Source organism: Macrotis lagotis, chromosome 1 (genome assembly GCF_037893015.1).
Source record: "Macrotis lagotis isolate mMagLag1 chromosome 1, bilby.v1.9.chrom.fasta, whole genome shotgun sequence".
In the NCBI taxonomy this organism is placed as follows: domain Eukaryota; kingdom Metazoa; phylum Chordata; class Mammalia; order Peramelemorphia; family Peramelidae; genus Macrotis; species Macrotis lagotis.
Genome location: NC_133658.1, coordinates 242522331 through 242544293, shown reverse-complemented (window position 1 = coordinate 242544293; position 21963 = coordinate 242522331). Strand labels below are relative to the sequence as shown.

General features: G+C 46.1%; 1 protein-coding gene across 1 annotated transcript in view; it reads right to left on the bottom strand.

Moving 5' to 3' along the window:
- DNMT3A (DNA methyltransferase 3 alpha) overlaps nt 1–20748 on the bottom strand; it is a 166715-nt gene extending 145967 nt beyond the window's left edge. Inside the window, exon 1 of the mRNA XM_074209960.1 lies at nt 20655–20748. The gene's annotated coding sequence lies outside the window, so the exon portion shown is untranslated. The remainder of the gene's footprint in view (nt 1–20654) is intronic.
- Between the last annotated feature and the right edge of the window lie 1215 nt (nt 20749–21963).

Genomic DNA, 21963 nt, shown 5'->3' with positions numbered 1-21963 from the left:
GGCATATCCCCTATAGCCCTTTTTACCATCAGACAGGAGAAAGTCTTATGAACAGTCAGTGGCACTGCCCTCTCCCAAATCAATCAGTTGCCAGATCTTATCAATTATATGTATCACCACCACAACCTCACACTCACACTCCCACCTGCCCAGCTCCCTAGGCCACTCTGCTTCAGGCACTCATCACTTTTTCCTTCAATTGTTGCAACATCTCCTAACCCGTCTCTCCTCTCTCTATCCCCTGGAGATGAGATCTAGAGAGTGTTCAGCAATGACTGACTACCAGAGGGCATCTTGGAGCCGGCAACTGGGATGGAGAACTAAATGTCTCAGGGTCAGAGGTTTCTTTTAACTGTGGCCATGAGGCCTGGAGCCTGCCCAGACTGAACACAGGTCTCCTTATCCTCAGTCCCCTTCTCTCTCCATCTCCTCACCCTCACTTCCCTTTTAGAGACCAATTAGAGCTCCTGCTTTTTAACTCTAATCCTTTTTAACTCTAATCCCATGCTTCTCACATATCCCAGCATGTTTACATGCTAGGAAGCCAGAGCCCACTGTCACTGTGCTCCCTTCCTGCCTCTCCACCCCCACCTCACATCTGCTTCTCTTCCCCCCACCTCCACAGTGTGGTGTCTGTATTGTCTCACACCCCTCCCTCCCCAGCAGGCCATCCATACTCCCTTGGCTCTGAGTTTTCATCTGGCAAACATGTCAGGAATGGGAACAGGCAACAGCTGGAGGTGCCATGCCAGAACTCCTCAGGTGTGAGAAGGGGGTAGAGGAGGGGTCTGGGCTGTTAGGAGAATGTGAAGCAAGCACAAGAAACCTTAGTCACAGGCTATGGGTCAAGGAAATAGGGAATGAAAGATACTGTAGTCCTTTCTTAAGAATGCTAGTATATATATGTATGTATGTATGAGATTTAAATGGTACATGGTAGCCAGTAATGTTGTCAGGTCTGATGTTGACTATAGAAACTGGAAAACTAACAAAGTGAGAAAAGAAAAACTGTAAAATCTTGGCTTTGACTGTGAAACAATATTACTAATCATGGTCACTGATGTGAAAGGCTCATCATTTGTGTCTAATTACCAGGCAATGAAATAGCAGTTATGTATATCATTCAATATGAACAGGATTTACTGTCTTATTTTATTAGATTAGGACAGTAATTTCTGTTCATGTACACTCAGTATGGCTGCCTGTATAGGAAGCACTGCTATGTGTCTACCTGGACACTTGTAGCAGAACTTCAATCGCAGAGCCAATCTCTTGCTGCCAAAAATGACACCCTCCACCACTACCACCACCACAGGGACACCACCAAAGGAGGAAAGATCATTCTTGGGGATCAAAACCAGAACTCAAGTCACATGCATATTGCACAAATTATCCACAACATCTCCTTAGACATGGGCACAGCACACTCAATAAATTTTTATGGATGGCACATCTTGTCAATGCAAACTTTCCCCTTTACTTCCTTGAATCCTGGCATCCTAGCTCTGTTGAAGAGAGTACAGAAGAAAATATTTGTCAGTGTGAGTGTGTGTGTGTGTGTGTGTGTGTGTGTGTGTGTGTGACCTCAAAGATGAGGAAAGTACTAAATTTGGAATCAGTGGACTTGAGTTCAATCTAGGATTTTTTCATCCATTATTTGGTTCTATGTTGAGCAAGTCCCTTACCCTCCTTAAGTCTCAGTTTACTTATCTGTCAAATGAAAGGACTGAACTAGAACACTCTAAAAATGTCTTTCAGTTTTATATCTGTGGTTCTATGGTTCATCTGGTCCAACTTTATCTGACCAAGACTCTCTTCTTCCTAAATTTTTGACAGATGTCAATTGCTTCTGTGTCCAGAACAGCAGACAGGTGGTGCAGCAGATAGAATACCAGGTCTGGAGTCAGGAAGACTCATCTTCCTGAGTTCAGATCTGGCCTCAGACACTTAACTATCTGTGCTATCCTGGGCAAATCACTTAACTTTGTCTGCCTTAGTTTCCTCATCTGTAAAATGTGTTGAAGAAAGAACTGGCAACCACTCCAGTATCTTGGTCAAGAAGACTCCAAAAATTGAATTTATGGAAATTCAGACCCAACTTAGAAAAACTGAGTAATGTGCCAGGAACTCTGCTAGGTGTTGGGGAAAATGGAGACAAACAAAACTTTACTAAGTAGCTTACTAACATAATCTAAACATCCTTCTCCTCCTACAAATTCATAGTCTCAAAGTCTTTGAAAACTCTTCAATCTCTCTCTTTGAGTTTCACCACCAAAAATAATCAATCAGTTGTATAGTGTTGTCGATTCTACTCCCATGATGTCTCTCCATTCATATAACCACAATCCTTGTACAGGCTCTGGTCACCTCTTTTCTGGATAACAGCAGCAGCCTCCAAACTGGTCTCACTCAAGTCTTTCCACTTTCCAATTCATTCTATGGATAGCCGCCAAAACACAGACCTGACCTCTCTGGCCTACTTAAAGAAGCTCTAGTGATTCTCTAACACCTCTACAATAAAACATAAACTTCTCTGTTGGATATTCAAAAAGACTTTTGTAGTCTGACTCAACTTCTCTTTCCAGGCTTTTTACACATTATACTCATTCATGCATCCTATAGCTGGACTAGCTTTCTTATTACTTCCTCACATACTATATTCTACATTCTATCTCCTTGTCTTTTCCCAGGCTTTTCCTCATTCCTGACTGAAATACTCTCCCTCAATTACACTTGTCTCTTAGAATCCCTAAGCTTAGTTACATGAAGTCTTTCGTGCTAGTGCTTTCTACCATGAAATTATTCTGTATGCATGTATGTGTGTTTGTGTGTGTGTGTGTGTATAAATGTCATCATTAAGTTATTTCAGTCATGTTCAACTCTTTGAGACCCCATTTATTTTGTTTTGGTTTTTTGTTGGGGAAACAACGGGGTTAAATGACTTGCCCAGGGTCACTCTGTTAAGTAATTATTAAATATCTGAAGTCGGATTTGAACTCAGGTCCTCCTGAGTCACCTAGCAGTCAGTTTTCCCCTTAATATAATGTAAAGTCCTAGAGGAGAAGTGTTATTTTTTTACGTTTGTATTACTAGCACAAGTTTTGTATTCTAAACATTACTATGTTTAGAACAGAGTAATTGCTTAATTAATGATTGTTGGTTAATTGATACACCTCTCACTTCCAACAAGTTATAATCTAACCTCTTCTAGAAGACCTGAGGCCATTAAATGGCTGTTTACAATTCATTATATTGTAAACTCCTTGAGGGCAGGGACTGTTTTTTTGTCTCTATTTGTATACCCAATCCTTAGTTTAGTAAACTTAAATGCATATTTACTGATTCATATATTAGTTGGCCTTTCAGAGTGTAACCCCTAGAGGGTATTAGCAGGATCTATAGCTCCTTGGGCCCTATAGAGCTTATTATAAGAAAAAATCAAGACAAGGGGTGGTTGGGGCAGTTAGGTGGTATAGTAGATAGAACACGGGCCCTGGAGTCAGGAGGACCTGAGTTCAAAATCGATGTCAGACACTTAATTGACTAGCTGTGTGACCTTGGGCAAGCCACTTAACCCCATTGCCTTGCTAAAAAAACCAACTGAAAACCAAGGGGTGGCTAGATACTCCAGTGAGTAGAGACCAACCCTGAAGTCAGCAAGATCTGAGTTCAAATCCAGCCTGCGTGACCAGGGCAAGTCACTTTACCTTGAATGTCTCCAAAACAAAAAACAAACAAATAAAAAACCAAAACTGAAAAAGAAAAGTCAAGTCTTTGTCCATCAAAAAGTCACAAGATTTTTGTCAGAGGGGCCAGCTCATCTTCAACAATTGTCTCTTCCTCTTCTCCCCCTTCCTATTCTCTTTCCCTCCTACTTCTCTCTCTGCCAAACCCAATCAAGACAAACCATAGCTTAGCACATATCTGTACTTTTACAAAAAAAGAAATCAATCCTCTGATTTATACTTCTCTAGGTTAGAGATGAACAATGGGTCAACATGGCAGAAAAATAAAAATTGGAAGTACCCAGCTTCAGCTGACCAAGTCAAAGTGGATCCTGGTCTGCAGAACTGGGGGGACTCATGGTGGTAGAAAGGAAGCAAGACACTTGTGACCCCAAGTGCATATCTGTTTACACCAATATTCTCCCTCCAAAGTAGTCACCTAGGAGACTTAGTATTTATTCTGGAGAGGCTACCTATCCTCAGAACAAAGTGGCAACTAATCACACACACATTTGTCAGGTAGTGTTGGAGATATGGCTCTTTTACAGATGAGGAAACTGATGTTCAGGCAGGTTAGAGTGATTTGCCTGGTAGCAAAGGTAGTAAGAGTCTAAGGCAAGATTTAAATCTATCCCTGAGGGGCAGCTAGGTGGCACAGTGGATAAAGCACTGGCCCTGGAGTCAGGAATACCTGGGTTCAAATTCGGTCTCAGACACTTAATAATTACCTAGCTGTGTGGCCTTGGGCAAGCCACTTAACCCCATTTGCCTTGCAAAAAAAAAACCCATAAAAAAAAAAATCTATCCCTGAGTTCTGAGTTTTAACAACTCCACCAAGTTACCTCATAAAAAATTTCATACAATTGTAGAATTAGAACTAAACAGGGTCTCAAAGCCTGGGGCTGATCACAGGATACTCTTCATTTTTCCAATAAGGAAACTGAGTTCCAGGAGAGTTAAGAATTCTGTTCAAGGTCATATTGGTAGCAAGTCTCAGAGGTTGAATTTAAAACTCAGATCCTCTGAATATATCATCTTCCTTTGAATTATATCTGATCTCTGACCAAAAACTGTAGCCATGACACAGTTTAATCATCCACCTCATTTTATCAGATTGGGATTCAAGGGGAAGTTGGTAAGGCAGACATATCAGCAGGACTCCCAGTCTATCCCCAAATTACATGAGAAGCTTTATGCTTTTCAGACCAAGACCAGACAGGGTTAGTGACACAGACTCATAGAATTTAGAATAGAAGGATTACTCAAGGATCTAGTCCAACCTTCCAAATTCACTGAAGTGGAACCCGAGGCCCAGAGATGGAAAATAACTAGCCCCTATGGGCCAGAAAGGCACCAAAAACATTCCATTTGATTTTAGGTGGAGCTCCTGAGATTGAAGAGACAAAAGCCATGGGGCTCAGATTCCACATTAGCCAGAGTTTCACCTCTTTCCTGAGTTCTTCCCAATCCATCTGGTTCAAGCAGAAGAGTGGCTATGTAGAGGACCAAACCCAGCCAGCTCAGGTTTAAATGACCTCAAAGGGCCCCTTCAGCTCTAAGAGTCTATGACTGATTCCAAGTCTCTCCTATTATGTGACTCCTGCCAACCCTCATGGGAATATATCACATCTCCTTCACTTCTAGTGCCTATCAATCACTTTTTCTCTCTGGCTCCCTCTACCCCATCCATGAGACACTGCTTCCAGGCTGAATTCAAAGAACAGTTTGTCACTATTCCCAGATCCATTCCCCCTGCAAAAAACATTTCCTACAACAAAACCCTAGGCCTTCCAGCCAATTATCTTTAGTTTCCTGAGGCTAGGAACTGTCTTATTTTTATTTTTAACTCTTGTACCCTGTTTTGCCACATCCAGCCCAGTGCCTGGCCTATTAAGTGCTTAATAGATAGGTGGTACAGGGAATAGAATGGACAGTGTCAGGGCTAGACTCAGGAAGATTACTCTCTCTGTTCAAATCTGGCCTTAGACACTTACTAGCTGTGTGACCTTGGGTAAGTCACTTAGCCCTATTTGCTTTGTAAAAAGTCTGTGAAATGACCTGGAGAAGGAAATGGCAAATAACTCTAGTAACCAGTCTCGTTGCCTAGAAAACCCCAACTGGGGTCATGAAGAGTCAAGTGAATGACAACAAGTAAATGAATAGATGACTAAGTGATTGCTGAACTGAAACAAGTCAAATACTATAGTTACCAAGGCTCCTGGGAATAAACTACAGTGACCAAGGGAAAGTGAAGTGAAGGTTGCCCTAGGATAGAAATTGGGAGGTCTGGTTTTTATTCCCAGTTTAATTACCATTTAATTGTATGGCATTGAATAAGTTAAGTGGCACATGGGGATGAGATGTGAGTTCAAACCCTGCCTCAGATACTTATTAGTTATGTGATCCTGAACAAGTCATTTAACTTCTCTCAGCCTCATTGTTTCCTCATTTGTAAAATGAGGGAATACAACTTGATGGTCTTTGGGATTCCTTACAATTCTAAATCTATGATCCAATCTTTCTTAACCACCTCCCTTGCTGGGTTTCTGTCTCCTCATCTGTGAAATGAGTGGCTTGGGTTGGATCATCTCTGAAGTTCTTTCCAGCTCTAATATTCTTATGAGACAGAATGGTGCAGACAGGAGAAAAACCCAGACACAATTAGTAAGTCTTAGTGGACGTCCCAGCCTGTGTGGCCATGGTAGGCCAGGCCCCTTGGCCACCAGCATCTGGGCGGAGAGCTGCTGTCAGGGAGCTGGTGGCAGCAATAACCACATTGTTGATGGTAATAAAACTATTAGAAGTAATCACTGCATGCCAGCTTCCAGGCCTGTGGTTTCAACTCCATTGCTCCTCTCAATTGGGAGCCAAAGTATAGCCACAGTCACTGCTGAGCCCTAGGGCACTGGGGAAGAAGGGCAGTCTCCTAGACTCAGAAGAACAGGGTTGAGGAAGAATCTGGTCCAGGGCGGGAGTTTGCAGTCCCTGGGGATGTCTGAAGAATTTTTACAAAGCCACATGAGACAAATAGTCTCAGTTGAGTATAGCCTTAGAAGGCACAAATATATAGAAAATCATTAAGAACAGACATGCAAAGGAACATAGATTTAGGGCCAAAGAGACCTCAAGGGCTATTTAAGTACAACAACCTCATTTTACACATAAGGAAACTGATCCTAGAAGTGATTTGCCCAAGATGGCAGAGGGTGGAACCAGGTCCCTGATGCCTAATCACATCCTACATCATATTCATCAATTGATCAAAAAACATTTATTACCGACCTACTTTGTACCAAATTCTATACTCGTCTTAAGAGATAGAGACCAAAAACAAAACAAACAAAAAAAACCCCACCCCAGTCTTTGATCTCTAGATGCTTACTTTCTATCAGGTAAAACAATATGTATAGGTATGTCTATACAAAATAAAAAGAGATGGATAATTCAGGTAGATGAAGGCCTTCCAGGATCTAGTCCAACCTTCTTTTTTTAACATATTTGGTTAAGTGGCTTTACCCACGGGCATGTAGGAGGTTAGGGCCAGGGTCTAGACTAGAAAATCCAGGTTTCCTAATTCCCCTTAGGCAGTAAAGTGGTGCAGAGGCTAGAGCCCTGGGCCTGGAGTCTGGAAGATTGGAGAGCAAGGCAGCTTTAGACCCTCACAAACCATGTGACCCTGGCCAAGTCACTTAAATCCAGTCTAAGTTTTCTCAACTTTTAAATGACAGTAGTAGCATCTTCTTCCCAGGACTGTTGTGAGAATTACATTTGATGTTTATAAAGCATTTCTTACACTTGGCACATAATAGGCATTTAATTCCATCTTCCACCCTCCTTCACTCCCTTCTTTCCCTTCATCTTTTCTTCCTCCTTTCCTTCTTCCCTCTTTCCCTCCATCTTTCCTTCTTCTTTCTTTTTTTTTGTTTTTTTTTTTTTCAAAGCAATTGGGTTAAGTGACTTGCTATGGTCACATAGTTAAACAAGTATTAAGTATCTTAGATCAGATATGAACTCAGGTCCTTCTGAGTCCAGATTCTCTATCCACTGCACCACCTAGTTTCTCCCCTTCTTTCTTTTCTTCCTTCTCCCCTCCATCCTTTCTTCTTTCTTTATTCCCTTCCTTTCCTTCCTCCCTTCCAACCTTTCCTCCCTCCCTCCTTCCCACTGCATTCAATGCTTTTCTGCTCTGCCAGGGTGTCTCTTGAAGTGTTTAAAGTGGTCCATTTTCTCTGACCTCTCCCCATTCAACCCCAGAGTTCCATAATGGATTCAAGAGTTCACTCAACTTGAGTTTGAATCCTGATTTTGCCACTAATTCCCTATATGACCTTGGGTAAGTCATTTAAACCCTTGATATTTATTGTAAAATGTGAGAGAGGTGGTGACCTCTAAGGTTCCTTCCTCCCCTAGATCTATAAGCCTATGAGACCAAAGTCCAATTCTTTGGAAAAGAAAAAAAAACTACAAACAGAACTCCAGTGCATTCATGGAATCAACTCAGGTAAGGACCAGTGTGCATCCGAAATGTTGTGGGTTACAGTAGAGAGTAGAGAGAGGTAGAACCTAACCCAGAAGATTGACTCTGTGGCACCAAAGGGCCTAAGTTTTTACATAAAGGTATGGCTCCCCTCCCCCCATGACAGAATAGTAGGTATTTCCCCCAATCATCCTAGTTTCCTTTAATGATTCATAATGACTTAGTCAATAACTTCTGTATCTTTACTATGTCTGCCAGAAGTAGTATCTTTTTTCATCCAAAATCATCTTATTTTCATCTGGGGCCATCCCAAGAGGGGTGCAGAGCCTGGGGCCGATCACAGGATACCATCTGCGTTCTCCTCCCTCCCCCACCAAAATTTTGTATCTGGGTGAAACCAGAATGCTGATCAACATCAAGAGCATCCTTGAAGGGGGAAAGAGATCACTAAAGGGCAAACTGCAGCCTGTCGGGTGGTAGGGGGTGGTGGGTGGTAGAACCAGAGGAGTGGGTGTTGTTGCCAAGCAGCCAGTCCCAATGACAAGGCTGATTGTGTGGGGAGGTCTTTTTTAGCAGCCACCTTCTCTTTCTCAACCGCTGCTTCTCTGAGTCACTAGTCCACCCCCCTCTACTAGCAAGAGCAGCAGCAGCAGCTCTGAGTCCCCTTCACAGAAGCCAGCTGTGGCAACTACCCCAATCTGCCATCATCTTAGCATATTTCAGGACTCAGTTTGATATCATTCAGCAGGCTATAGCCTTTAGCTCTACTATCAGCCTCCTTAGGATAACAAAATAGTGAAGTAGGAAGAAGTTCTGGGTTTGAAATGAGGACACAGATTCAAATTCTGCCCAAGCCACTCCTTATCTCTAGCACCCTTGTGAAGTCATTTCACTATTGTAGACCTTAATCCGTAAAATGGGAATCCTGAGACCTGTAGCACTTACCCCAAAGGGTAGTTATAAGACTCAAATGAGTTAATAGATATCTAAAGTGATTTGTAACTCCCGAAGCACTATAGAACTGTCAATTATTATTCCTTCAAACATGACATCGAGATGTGTACAATACAGGTGAGAGCAATTTGACTCTCATATGTACAGGTGAAATGTTTTGTTTTGTTCCCAATGGCCTTTCCCATAGGCTGAACCTGAACATTGGGTTGATGTCTCCAGAGAGTTATATACTATTACTCCTGGCTCCCATTTCAGAGTTAGAACTGACACTTCAGAGCCCATCACTCTCTAAGCACAATTGTGATAATCTTCTCCCTTTTCCCCCTCCCTCATGTTCCTTCCATTGCAGTCTGCCACCCTTTCATTCATAGCCTCATGAGGCTTTCCTGCAGTTTATACCCTTCAGCTAGTCATTTCATCAATTGGAAGATCTCAGTGATGATAATAATAACTAACATTTCCATAGCACTTTAAAGTTGGCAATATTCTTTACTAGGGTTATCTCATCTGCAACTTCAGAGATGGCACCATGTAGTCTCTGAAGGGTCCTGCTGTAATCTCATCTTCCCTAACCAGAGAAATGACCATTTATTTCCATCCAAGGTTTTCTAGATTTTTCCCTCTACAGGACTAGTGCTCCCTGCTCTTCCCCTCCCCCATTTCTAGAATGGAACCTTGTCAAAGGCTTTCAAAGGCCTAAATTGATTCATCTTTCTCCACATGCTGATTTTATCCCTTTAGAAAATTCTAGCAAATTAATCAGAGATGATTTCTTCTTGAAGCAGCCCTTTCCCCAGTAGGTTGAATTGTATAAATATTCAGTGACCTTACCCTTTACTATAGATTGCATCAGCTTGCCTAGTAAGAAAAGAAATCTCAATGGTTTGTTTTTAACTCCCAGGATCCTCTCTAGATAAAAAAAAAAGCCCTTGTTAAGCACAGAGGTGGGTGAGGAGGGGGGGCTTATACTGATAATCCATCAGTTGTCCAATATTTTAAGCTGTAGCTGTTTATAAAGCCAAGTTACATGTTTTCATCCTATCTTTTATAGCTCCACCTTTGAATTTCTTTTAAAGTCGGACCAATGATTGACACTACACCTGATTTGATGATTAGATTTAAACTGTCTTTTGCATTTACCCTAGCTTGATTCTGCACCTCCCATCTACCTACTTCAAAGGTCATCCCAGGAATAGGAAGGAATCTCACTAAAGAGGCAAAAAATTCATTCAGTCTCTCTTCCAGTTCCTTTTTCTCCCTGAGCTCATCTTTTAAACCATGATCATCAAAGCAGTCCCATTTGATATTTTGAATCTAGTTGTCAGCTAACAACTGCCATGTATATTAAACAGAGGTTGGATCATGTTCCAGATGGCCTAGAAGACAGGGGAGTCAAGAATCCATTGCCCTCCTTGAGAAAATTCACCCTTTTGAATGTCCTCAAAAGAGAAGTTCTGGGCTCAGTGTTAGACCCATCAGTGTGGGGGTGGCAAGCTAGTATCTGCTAAATATATCATTAACATTAGAAAGGTGGGTGAAGTCTAAAGTAAAAGCAAAGAGAATTAATATAAAAAGGAATTAATTCAATAACATACTTAAAGAAAAGATGCTATACTTAAAAAAAAATAAACAAGGCTGAAAAGCTCCAGAAGTCAGAGTGGACCAAGGGTGAATATGGACAAGAAATACAAATTGATGTTGTTGGGTTTTTTTAACCTAAGATCAGAGCACATAGATAAGAGTATGATACTGTATTTATATTCTTTCAGTCTGGGAAAATGCTAAGAATATGAAATTCAAGCTAATAAAAAGAAGGGACCTCCTCTCTTCACCTCTTCTATGTGGGAACACATAGATTTTCTATTTGCCTATGACAGCTAATGTTTTTGTCCTTCATTTTTGAGGATCACAACATCAGGGAGGTGATGCCATGACAAATAACATGAATTGGATTTGAGTGAGGGGATGCTGTGCTGTCACCAGTCTCATTTTTTCCTCCAGAGTCATCTGTGTCCAGTGGCCAGATATGAATCAGGACAACTAGAGATAGCTCTTGATGTGAAGCGATCAGGGTTAGTGACTTTCTCAAGGTCACACAGCTAGTAAGAGTCAAGTGTCTGAGGCTGGATTGGAACTTGTATCCTCCTGCCTCCAAGGTCAATGCTCTAATCAGTGCTCTATCCATTGTGCCACCTAGCTGCCCATAAAGGATGGAATACCATACCTAATGATGAATCTTCCAGAGTTGAAATCTGGTTTCAGACAACATCAGACATCTAATAAATCACTTAACCCTTTGTGCCTCAGTTTCTTCATTTGAAAAATGGAAACAAAATGGCAAATTACTCCAGGATCTTTGCCAAGAAAAGCAAATAGGTTCATGGAGACTTGAACATGACCGAGAATGACTGAAGAGCAACTGAGTGAGTTGCACACATGCCCTTCTGCTCCCCTTCCCCATACACACTCCAGAAAGCTATGGCATTGAAATATCCTGAAAACATCTAAGGACAAATCATATCACCTTTTGAATTTACCTTCCAGCTTTAGTCAAAGCATCAGTGCTAAGGGACATGGTAGGAAGAATATTCTTGCCTATACAAAGCAGAAAATTGGATCACTTATAAGAGAAACACAAGTTAATCCTTGCCTGCTTTATCTACCTTATTACTGGTCAGTCCTTTTCTAGAAAGTTGTATCCATAGCTGAGGGGGTTCAGAGAACCACAGAGATGAGTAGATGGTTATAATACATGAATTATGAAAAGACTTAAACAAGTCAAGCTCTTCAACTTAACCAGCTCAAAGTCTTTCCTTCCAGTTCAGGAGTGGTCCAGTAAATTGCTCCTGAGGAATAAACCCACTGTCATTAAGAATGTGGGTCAGCTCCCTGATCACAAGGCTTAACCTTACACTAGCATTGCTGCCAAGGGAGGGGCACAGGAGGTTATCTGGGAGGGGATGGGGGGAGGGTAAATCACATATGTACTGCTTTAGGGTGCCGATGAACTGATCCTGGTGACAGCTTTGTAAGATAGTAATACATGAGGAAACTGAATCTCAGAGAAGTTATATCACCTTCCCAAGATCACAAAGCAAATTAGTGACAAAATCAGGATTGAATAACCAGGTCTTCTGCAATCAATCATACATGCATTTTTCCCATGTGATCCTGTGAAAGAATCACCACCGGGTCAAACTGTCCAGCTCCATTTCCTCCTAGGAATCACACTACTACCTCACATAGTTCATCACAGAGTCATCTTGCACACATTTCTGGTGTGTGTGTGTGTGTATGTGTGTGTGTGTGTGTGTGTGTGTGAGAGAGAGAGAGAGAGAGAGAGAGAGAGAGAGAGAGAGAGAGAGAGAGAAATGGAGGCAATTCTTCTCCTATTCCATAGCCCTCTACTAACCATAACATGGGAGCCTGCAGGGCTGCTTATCACCAGCATAAAAACTATCAGGGCTCTGTCTTCTCTAAAGGGTGAATACAAGGAAAATGGTCGACAGCATGAGGGGTTCAAGCTAATGCTAAGGGAAACCTGTTGACATTAAGAAATCATAATGGAGCAAAAAAGTCTCCCATACTTGAAGGTCTTTTAACAGACCTTTAACAGGATGTCAAAATAAATAAGCAGAAACAGGAGAACGATTTACATGAGGAATACATCAATAAAGAAAAAACTATACTGAAAGAGTCCAAAATACTGGTCAATTCAATGACCAATCATGACTTCAGAGAACTGACAGCAGAGAAGCTGGTGGGCTATGGTTATGGAATGAGATACAGATTGTCAGACATGGCTAATATGTTCATTTCTCCTCAGCTAGACTTGGCTGACTTCAAAGAAGGCTCTATGGGGACAGAATGGGAAGGGAGTCATAGAGAAGTGAAGTTGATTTTTTAGAAGAATATCAATAATATACTTAATTGAAAAAAAGTTGAATATTTATTTTCATCTGTCCCAGATCATGGTAGTCTGGTTAAGGATGGATTCAGTGACTTCTCTAAGTGTTTTTCTGCACTCTGATTCTATACATAGATATTTTCATACTAGGTAAATATAAACTAGATATATCCATGTATATATAACCATGTATACAGCACAAACTAACACATCTATCCTTGAAGGGAGATGCCTCATTAAGGAAACATTAAAAAGTACACAAACTAACTGATAAGGACATAGAATCCAGATAAATACATATTTACTAAAGTCTATATGAAGACAGAAATCTGGAGAAGCAGCAAAGTCAGAAGTCCTGTTCAAATCTTGCCTCTGACCCAGAATAACTATTTGACCCTGGCCAATTCACTATTTCAAGCAACTCTCACAATCTACAAGTTACAGACAAATTGACATGTTTCCATGCTGCAAGTCCAAGTACCAAGAAAATCATAGCTCTGACCTAAATATATGTATATATAGGAGAGAAAAAGAGATGGGAGGGGGGTGGAAGAGAAAAAAGGAGAAAGACAAAGAGAAAGGGGGGGAGAGAGGGAGAAGCTGTGATTTCATTGGTATAGATAATTGACACAGATAAACTTCTACTAATGCATATTATCACTTCCTCTGCAGTTTATAGTCCTGAGAGTTGAAAACAAGCAATGAGAAGTTAAAAGACTTGTTCAGGATCACACTGTCTGTATATTGAAGTAGGACTGGAAGCCAGGCCTTTCAGACTCTGAGACTGACTCTCTCTCTCTCTCTCTCTCTCTCTCTCTCTCTCTCTCTCTCTCAGGGAGACCCATATTTACATACAACAACATAGACCTATGTATACAATGTCCATCCATGTCTGCAGTGGGGTAATGGGAAAAGTTCTAGACTTGCAGTTGCTAATGATTTCTCCTTACTCTCCTCCCTTCCTCTACCAAAATTACTTGTAATTTCTCCTCTCTGGATTTTGTACGCTCTAATCAAAATACATAATGTTTCCTCCACTGAATATAAGTGATTTGAAGATGTTACCATTCATTTTCATTTCTATATTCCTAGTGCCTTGCTTAATAAATGCAATTATATTGAACAAAAATACCGACAGTATCCTAGCACTGCCCTTTTTTTAGCTTTTGGGAAAGTCCCTACCAGCTCTGACACTTTGCAATCCATGTTTCATCTCTATCTACATCCTATCATTCAAGTTCCCTGACTCTCAGCTATTCCTCTGTAAAGAGAGGCTAATGTGCCTCTCCCCTCCACATGCTCCAAGCCCAGATATTGGAAAGAACACTGTGACTGGAGCATTTAAATAGAACGTATTCTGATGATTCCTAAGCACTCACAGGGAAGCTGTTGGATGGGACCTTCTCTTTGGTGCCCCTTGGGTAGACATAAGGAGTTGAGGCTGAAACTGGGCCCTCCAGGTTGTATGAAAGGAAGAGGAATTTGTACTCTTTATTTTACTATTAGGAGTGCACATAGACACACCAAAACATATATGCACACACACACACACCCAGCCTTCCATGAAGGCCACAGAAGTTCCTGACCTGCTTTGCCTATCTGCCCACATCTCAAATGCAAACAACTCATAGGGTCCCCCAGATAAAATTTAATCCAGTTCCTCTCATTGCCAGAGGAATAATTTGAAGACCTCTCTATGTGATAACAAACACACCCAGTCATTAAGGGGCAAGTTGGAAGAGAGGGGAAAGGGGAGGGCATAGGAAGGATAAGTGGAGCTCCTCTCTTGATTTTGCCCTTCCACCTTCTTTCAGCTGCCCCTCTCCCCAACCAGATGAGGGTCGCTCCATGCCAGGAATGCAGAAAGCTGGCTGCCCTTGGAGGCTGCCTCCTGCTGCGTCAGCAGGAAGGGCCTGTGTGGGAAGGGATCTTTGAGCGCAGGTCAAGTCAGTTCCTCATTTGACCCAGGGCCCAGCGGAAAGCTGCAAACCCAAGTAGAAATAAGGTTTTAGTGGACTTCAGGAACCTTGACCTCCCCTCCTCCCTCCCCTTCCCCACCTGGCTAGTGGGATCGAAGGCCCCATTGAAGGGCTAATGCCTCTTCTTGTTCTTAGAATAAACTCCAGAGTTCTTATGTTCTAATGACTCCAAAGGGAAGGGAAAGCCGGGGGGGGGGGCAGGGGGTGTCATAGTTTGCTATTTTAACATCCATATTTATCTGAATCTGAAATGAGCCAGGAGGAGACTGATTAATCAAGAAAGCACCTCCGACCATGTTTTCTGCATGTCTTAAACAGGAAAAATATAGCTACGTGCTAGGCCTGGCTAAATTTCCAAGCCTCAGGAACCAGGACCTGAGAGCCAGGAAGAAGGAACCATCTTTTCAGTGCCAGAAAATCGGGGGAGACAAAGCATTAAGAGGAGAAAATGAATCCCAGACTGAGCTCAAGCACTAATGTATACTGTCTTGGGAATGGGGGCATAAACTCACTGTTCTCTCTGGGCAATGAGTCCCTAAGAACAGACACACACACACACACACACACACACACACACACACACACACACACACACACAGACAAACAAACAAACAAAGATTTGCATATGGATACATAGAATCATCAAATCTTTTACTTGTTGGGGACCTTCAAGACTCTCTTGTTTACTCCATCCCTGAACAAAAATCCAGTTTTGTCTGAGGACTTCCAAGGAAGGCCAGCCCACCCTTTTCTCAAGGCAGCCCACTCCATTTTTGTATGGCTCTAATAATTACAAAGTTTAGTTTAAATTTGCCTCTTTGGAACTTCTATCCATCACTCTTGATTTTGTTCTCTGAAGCTGAGCCCAGTGAGCTGAGTTCTTCTTCCACCTGACAATCCAGCAAATACTTGAAGACAGTTATTGTGTCTCTCTCCTGAAGCTTGCACAATCTTTGCAAGTGGACCACATTTTTACAATCACCAGGCACTCAAGGCATGACACATTGATCTACTTGGGATAGGATAGTCATAGCTTGGGTTTTTCCCTAACTGGAATGCCTTTCCCACCAACATTCTGTTTACTGAAATCCTAAAAGCAATGGGGACATAGAGGAAAGAACTCAGAATCTGAAGCTAGAGCCTCAGTTTGGAATTCTGCTATAGACATTAGCTGTCTCAGTAAGACAGTTAACCTCATGGAGTCTCAGTTTCCTCATCTGTAAAATGAAGATTAAAATACTTGCACTATCTATCCCCACAGGGTTGGAAACTTTCCCTTGCAAACACAGCATTATAGGAAAAGGAATGGTTTTTATCATGAAACAATTTTCATGGCTCAGGTCAAAACCCACTTCTAAAAGGACTTTCCAAATTCTTTTTACTGAAAGTGTTCTCTCCTTCATTAAGGGACAACAACTACCCAGACCACTTCTCTGATACTTAATCACCTTTTATCTGGTAAAACAGCTTCCCTAAGGAGCCCCAAGCTCCTTTGTGGGAGAGATTCTGTCTACTCCTTTTTTGAATTCTCCACAGTGCTTCATGGCAAAAATAGATGCCCAAGAACTAATACAAATTATTATAACTGATGGTAATGATTCATATTGACATACAGGCTTAAGGATAACAAAGCACTTTCTTCACAACAGTCCTGAGGTAGACAGTACAAGTATTGTCAGCCCCATTTTATAGATGTGGAAACTAAGCCTTAGAAAGATCAAAAGACTTGCTCAGAGTCACATAGCTAAGAAGTGTCAAAGCCTGAGGTTACAGAAAAATAACAATGGTGGAAAAATTGAGTTTTTCAAGGCACTGCAGTCCATGGCTGGTTCTGATAGCACTAAGGGCTGGAATTTCTGGATTCCTTAAGTTGCCAAGGTCATGAGAGACCACATAGTGGAAAAGCTAAGGTATTAGATAAACAGAACCTGTCAGGAATGCAGGTTACAAAAACCCCTTAAGTAATAGCTATGTTGTCATAGTGCTCTCACTTTTTCCTCTTAACAACCTTTAGAGATTGATTAATCAGCTATTGTTGAATGATACAGGACAAAATAACCTCTGAAATCTATGGTCCCTATTTTATAGATGGAGAAACAAAGTCCCAAAGATGTTTAATAACTTGCTCAAGGACCCATAACTTAGAGACAGAACCAGCATTAAATCTCTAGTCATTTTACTAGCAGCCCTGAGCTCTTTATTTGTAGACCATTCTAGATGAAAGGTAGGATAATGTGGTAGACCATCACTTTCACTCTCCCACTAAATAGCTTTGTTTTCTTAAACAAGAGATTTCATCTCTCTCTGGGAACTCACTTTCCTCCCCTGTAAAATGAGGAGGTTATGTCCTAATGATGTCAGAGTAGTCCCTTCTAACATTCTCTCATACTGTATACACATTCCTTAGAGCCAATCATATTTAAAGATGTAAAAGAACTGGAATATATATAAATATATATATATACATATATATATATGTATATATATATATATATACCAACCTTCATATAAAGAGGGATATTAAATAGAAACATACAAACAGAAGCAAGCAGAACCAGATTTTGGAGGCAAGTGTGGTACTTCCTAGGGGTCTGATTCCAAAGATCCCCCCATAGTCTCTTGCATAAAAAACATTTCCCCAACTGTTATTCCATTATTAGCCATTAGAACCTTCAAGCTGGGAAGGACTTATAAGACACCTAGTTTCATCTCCCATTCAAGGCAGGAGTCCTCTTGGAGCATCCCTGCCAAGTGAGTATTCTGCTTCTACCTGAAGATTAGAGGATAGCTTCCTCATTAAGCAACCTAATTCCATTTTTTGAGTAGAGATTTTACTCTATGGGTCAAAAAATCCTCCAGTTGACCCTGAGAGAGCTAACAACGTAAGTTTTTCCTAAGTAACACCTGTTACACTGCTGGACAGATAGCTGAAGGAAAGGCCTTGTAGAAATAGAGCAAAAGAGGACTGAGAGCAGGAGAGGTTTGAGATTCAGGCTTGGAGCCCAAATGGGGAGGGAGGGAAAAATGGGGAAGGCAAAATTGGCACACACTTTTTTTTTAAAAAAGTTTATTAGATAATTGGTGGGAGCCCAAAAGCAGATCTGAGATAAAAGGGTATAGAATTACAAGTGTTACTTGGATTCTTCCCCTTAGTTGATTCAAGGACCACATTGTAATATTTCCTCTAGATCACCTAACACCTCCAAGAATGGGAAATAAGGCTAGAATGGCTGAAGAAACTCCTTTTGAGATGATGATAAACCCCAAAAGAGAGGGCAGTCACCTAGTCCAACTCTCAATCTTCTGTTTCTTCAGGTGTGGTGGGGCTGTGCTACTAACAAAATCTATACTAGCTTTTAAGCTCGTCCAAACTCTTTAAGCTCAGATGGGCCAGGAGCACCTCTAGTCCATTTTCCACTGAATGCATGTGACTTAGGGTCTCCTGAAACATTCTCCCTGTACCCTTAGGTGTAAGGCAGGGATGCTTCCCTATGTGACCCTGAAGCCGGGCCCTTTTATCCGAGCAAGACATTTGGGTAACAGAGCATGAGGTTTTTGTTTCCCTTGATCCTGCTTTATTTGGGGGTTTGATGTCCCTTGGTCATAATTTTGTTGAGTCCTTTTCCACTTGGGTTGGATCCTTCACTAGATTATTACCATTTGGAAGCAAATAGGTCTCTTGGGTTTAAGGTGCTGACTGTCAGCCTATAGGCTTAAGAAGATCAGGGGAGGGGAGTTATGTTGCAGGGGCATCGACTCTCACCTGTACCCCTGGTCAACTGAAGAGAAGTGATTTGGGTGGGGAGTAAAGTTAAAAGGAAGCGGAGGATAGGTAGTAGAAGGGAGAAAATTAGAGAGTAGAAGAGAAGGCAAGAAGGTGGTCTTAATACATGCGAGAAAGGAAAAGAGAGGGGGGTTCTCAGGAGTTGGGACCGTGGCCCAGAGAAAAGCAGTTTCCCAGCCACAGTACCACAGGCAGAGGGAAGCTCGGAGCTAAGGACTGGGGGAATGGGCAGAAGGAGGGGTAAGGCTCTGGGATTGTGCCAGCTCAGCCCCCGCCTCGGGACTGGGGGAGGGGGTGCCGGAGAGGTGCGCAGAAGGGATGGGGGACGAGCAGTAGAAGTCGGGACCGGTGCGGGATTCCTTCTGGCCTAGGACCCAGTCTGCATTTCCTGGGAGGGGGCCGGAGACCGGGGGTTTTGGGGCACAGGGGCCCAAAGGCCTCTTCCCCCCTGCGCCAGGCCTCGTCCTTCACTGTGCAGATGCGAAGCGTTCAAGGACACGTCTGCACCAGCTCCAGCGAGCGCCCGTGTGTGTGTGTGTGTGTGTGTGTGTGTGTGTGTGTGTGTGTGTGTGTATATGTGTGTGTATATGTGTGTGTATATGTGTGTGTCTGTGTGTGTGCGTGTGTGTGTGTGTCTGTGTGTGTTGTTTAGGGGTTTGGGGGTGGAGGCGGAGGCTGCTGCAGGGGAAGCGGGGGCGGGGGAGCGACCCCCGGGAGAGGCCCCCCAAACAGCCCGCGGGGCCCCGCTTCCCCGCCCCCGCCGCCCCCGCGTTTTCTGGCCGCCCCCACCCCCCAGCCTCTCGCTAGCCCGGGGCCGGGGGGCTCCCGGTCCGCCTCCCCCGTCCCGTCCCCCCCACCCCGCCCGCTACACTGCGGCGCCGCACGGCGCTCTCGGCGCCGGGAGGGGGCGGGGAAGCTGGGCCTGGGGCCGGACTCGGTGCCCCCGATGCGGCCCCGGGCGCCCCCCGCCCCGGCGGGGGTGGGCCCCGAGTCGGCCGAGGGCGGGGGGGCGGCGGCCCCGGCCCGCGCCTCTCCCCGCCCCGCGGCGCCCGCCCCGCACCCGGAGCCACAGGTGGCCGCGGGGGGAGCCGGGGCCGGAGCGGGCTCTCCCCCTCCTCGCCGCCCCCCGGCCCCCCCGCGGCTCCTCCCCCGCCCCGCCCCTGGGAGGCCCCGCGGGGTCCCCCGCCCCACGGGGGGCCGAGGGCCCGCAGGGGCCCGGCCGGGCCGGCGGGGGGGGGGGGGCCAAGGGTCGTGCCAGGCTGCCATTTTCTGCAGCGGCCAGCGCCGGCTGCCCGCAGCCCCCCCTCCGCTGCCCCTTCCCGCCCCCCCGCGGGGCAGGGGCCGGATTATCCGGGGAATCGGGGCCCCGGCGCCCCTGGTCCGCAGCCCCGGGGGCCCCGGCCCGCATCGGGGGGCCGGGGGGCAAAACGGGTCCGTGAGGGGGTCAGAGGGGGCGGGCGGGGGCGGCTGCGGGGCAGCGGGGTGTGGGCGCCCCCTCCGCGTCCGCGGCGGGGCCCGGGTCTCCCCCCGGAACTGGGGCCAAGTGGCCCCTGCCCCCCCCCCCGGCCCCGCGGGAGAGCGCAGGGGAGGGCTGGAGCAGCGGCCCCCCGCGGGCATTGTATGGACTTGAACTTGAGGCTGCCGCTGGGGGAGGGGGCGGGGGCGCTTTCCGGGTCCCCGAGGGAAATAAACAGCCCCGCGGGCGGGACGTGCCGAGCCCCCCCCCCCCCAGCCCCGGGGCGCCCGCCCGGCCCGCGCCCCGCACCCCCCGGCGCCCCGCGGGGCCCGAGCCGGGGGGCCGCGGGCCGCCCCGGGAGGCGCGGATTACCGTGTGGCCGCCGCGGGCCGGCCCTGCTGCGCGTCCCGCCGTCCGTCCGCCCGGCCCTCCGTCCGCCCCTCCGCCCGGCCCTGCTCCGTCCGTCCTCGCCGCCGCCGCGCGCCCTCCTCCTCCCTCCCTCCGCGGCTCGCGCTGTCGCGCTCCCTCTCTCCGCCTCCTCCGCCGTCTCCCCTCCCTCCCCCTCTCTCCGCCTTCCTCCTTCCCTCCTCCCCGGCCTGGCCGAGGCCTCCCGCGGCCCTGGCGGCCCTGGCGGCCCTGGCGGCTCGGCGGCGGCTCCGGCCCGGCGAGCGGCGGCGGCGGCGGGGCCGGGGCGCGGGGGGACCCGGGCCCGAGCCCGCGCGGGTCCTAGCGCCCCGCCGGCCCCCCCCCCCGGAGCGCCGCCCGGCCCCGGGCCCCCCCCCCCCCGCGGCCCCCCCGGGGCAGCCGGAGCGGGAGCCCCCCCCCCCGGCCCCCCGGGACGGGCGGCGCGCCCCGCGCCCCCGAGCGGAGCCCCCCCGCCCGCGCCCCCCGCCGCGGCCCCGGACCCCTTCCCTGGCCCAGCCCCCGGCGCCCACCCTCGCCCGCCGAGCTCGGGCCGGCCCGGCGGCCAGCACCCGGCTCGGGGACAGCGGCCCCTCCGCCCCCCCGGCCCGGGCCCGGCGGCCAGCCTGGCCCCGGGGGCGCCGGCGCGGGCCTGCACTTCCCCTTACCTCCGACAGAGTCCCCCCGCACTCTGCCTCAGCACTGAGGACGGGGACAGCGGCCCCGCGCCCCCCCGCGCCCCCCGCGCCCCCCGCGCCCACCTCCCCAGCCCGGGCCCGGGCCCTGCAGCCCCGGCTGAGGCTCTCCGGCAGGAGGGCCGGCCCGGGCCAGAGGCGAGGATGTGAGTGCTTCTGGCTAAAGGCCAAGGGAGACTGCATTGGGTCTCCCCCAGAACTTCTCACACCCTTCCTCCCTGGGAGGACATCCTCTCCAGGGAGATGTGCCCCTTCAAATGCCCACCTCAAAGCTTTCCTTCTCCTGCCCCCCATTAGGGACTGATTCCCACCACTGACCTCAAAGTTTCCAGCTCTCTTACACCCATTCGATACTCATCTCCACTCAGTTGGTCATACTCTACCTCCAAAGAAATTCTTTGGTAGGATTGTTAGATTTGCATATTCATAGAGATGCTATTTTATAGATAGTAGATAACGGCTCATTTTTGCTTTTTTTTATTCCTACCCTTAGCACATGATCTAGTACCCAGTAGAGAACAAAAACTGCTTGTTCATTAACTTGAGATGGAAGAAGAGCAGGGAAGGCTTCAAAAAGGATGTGG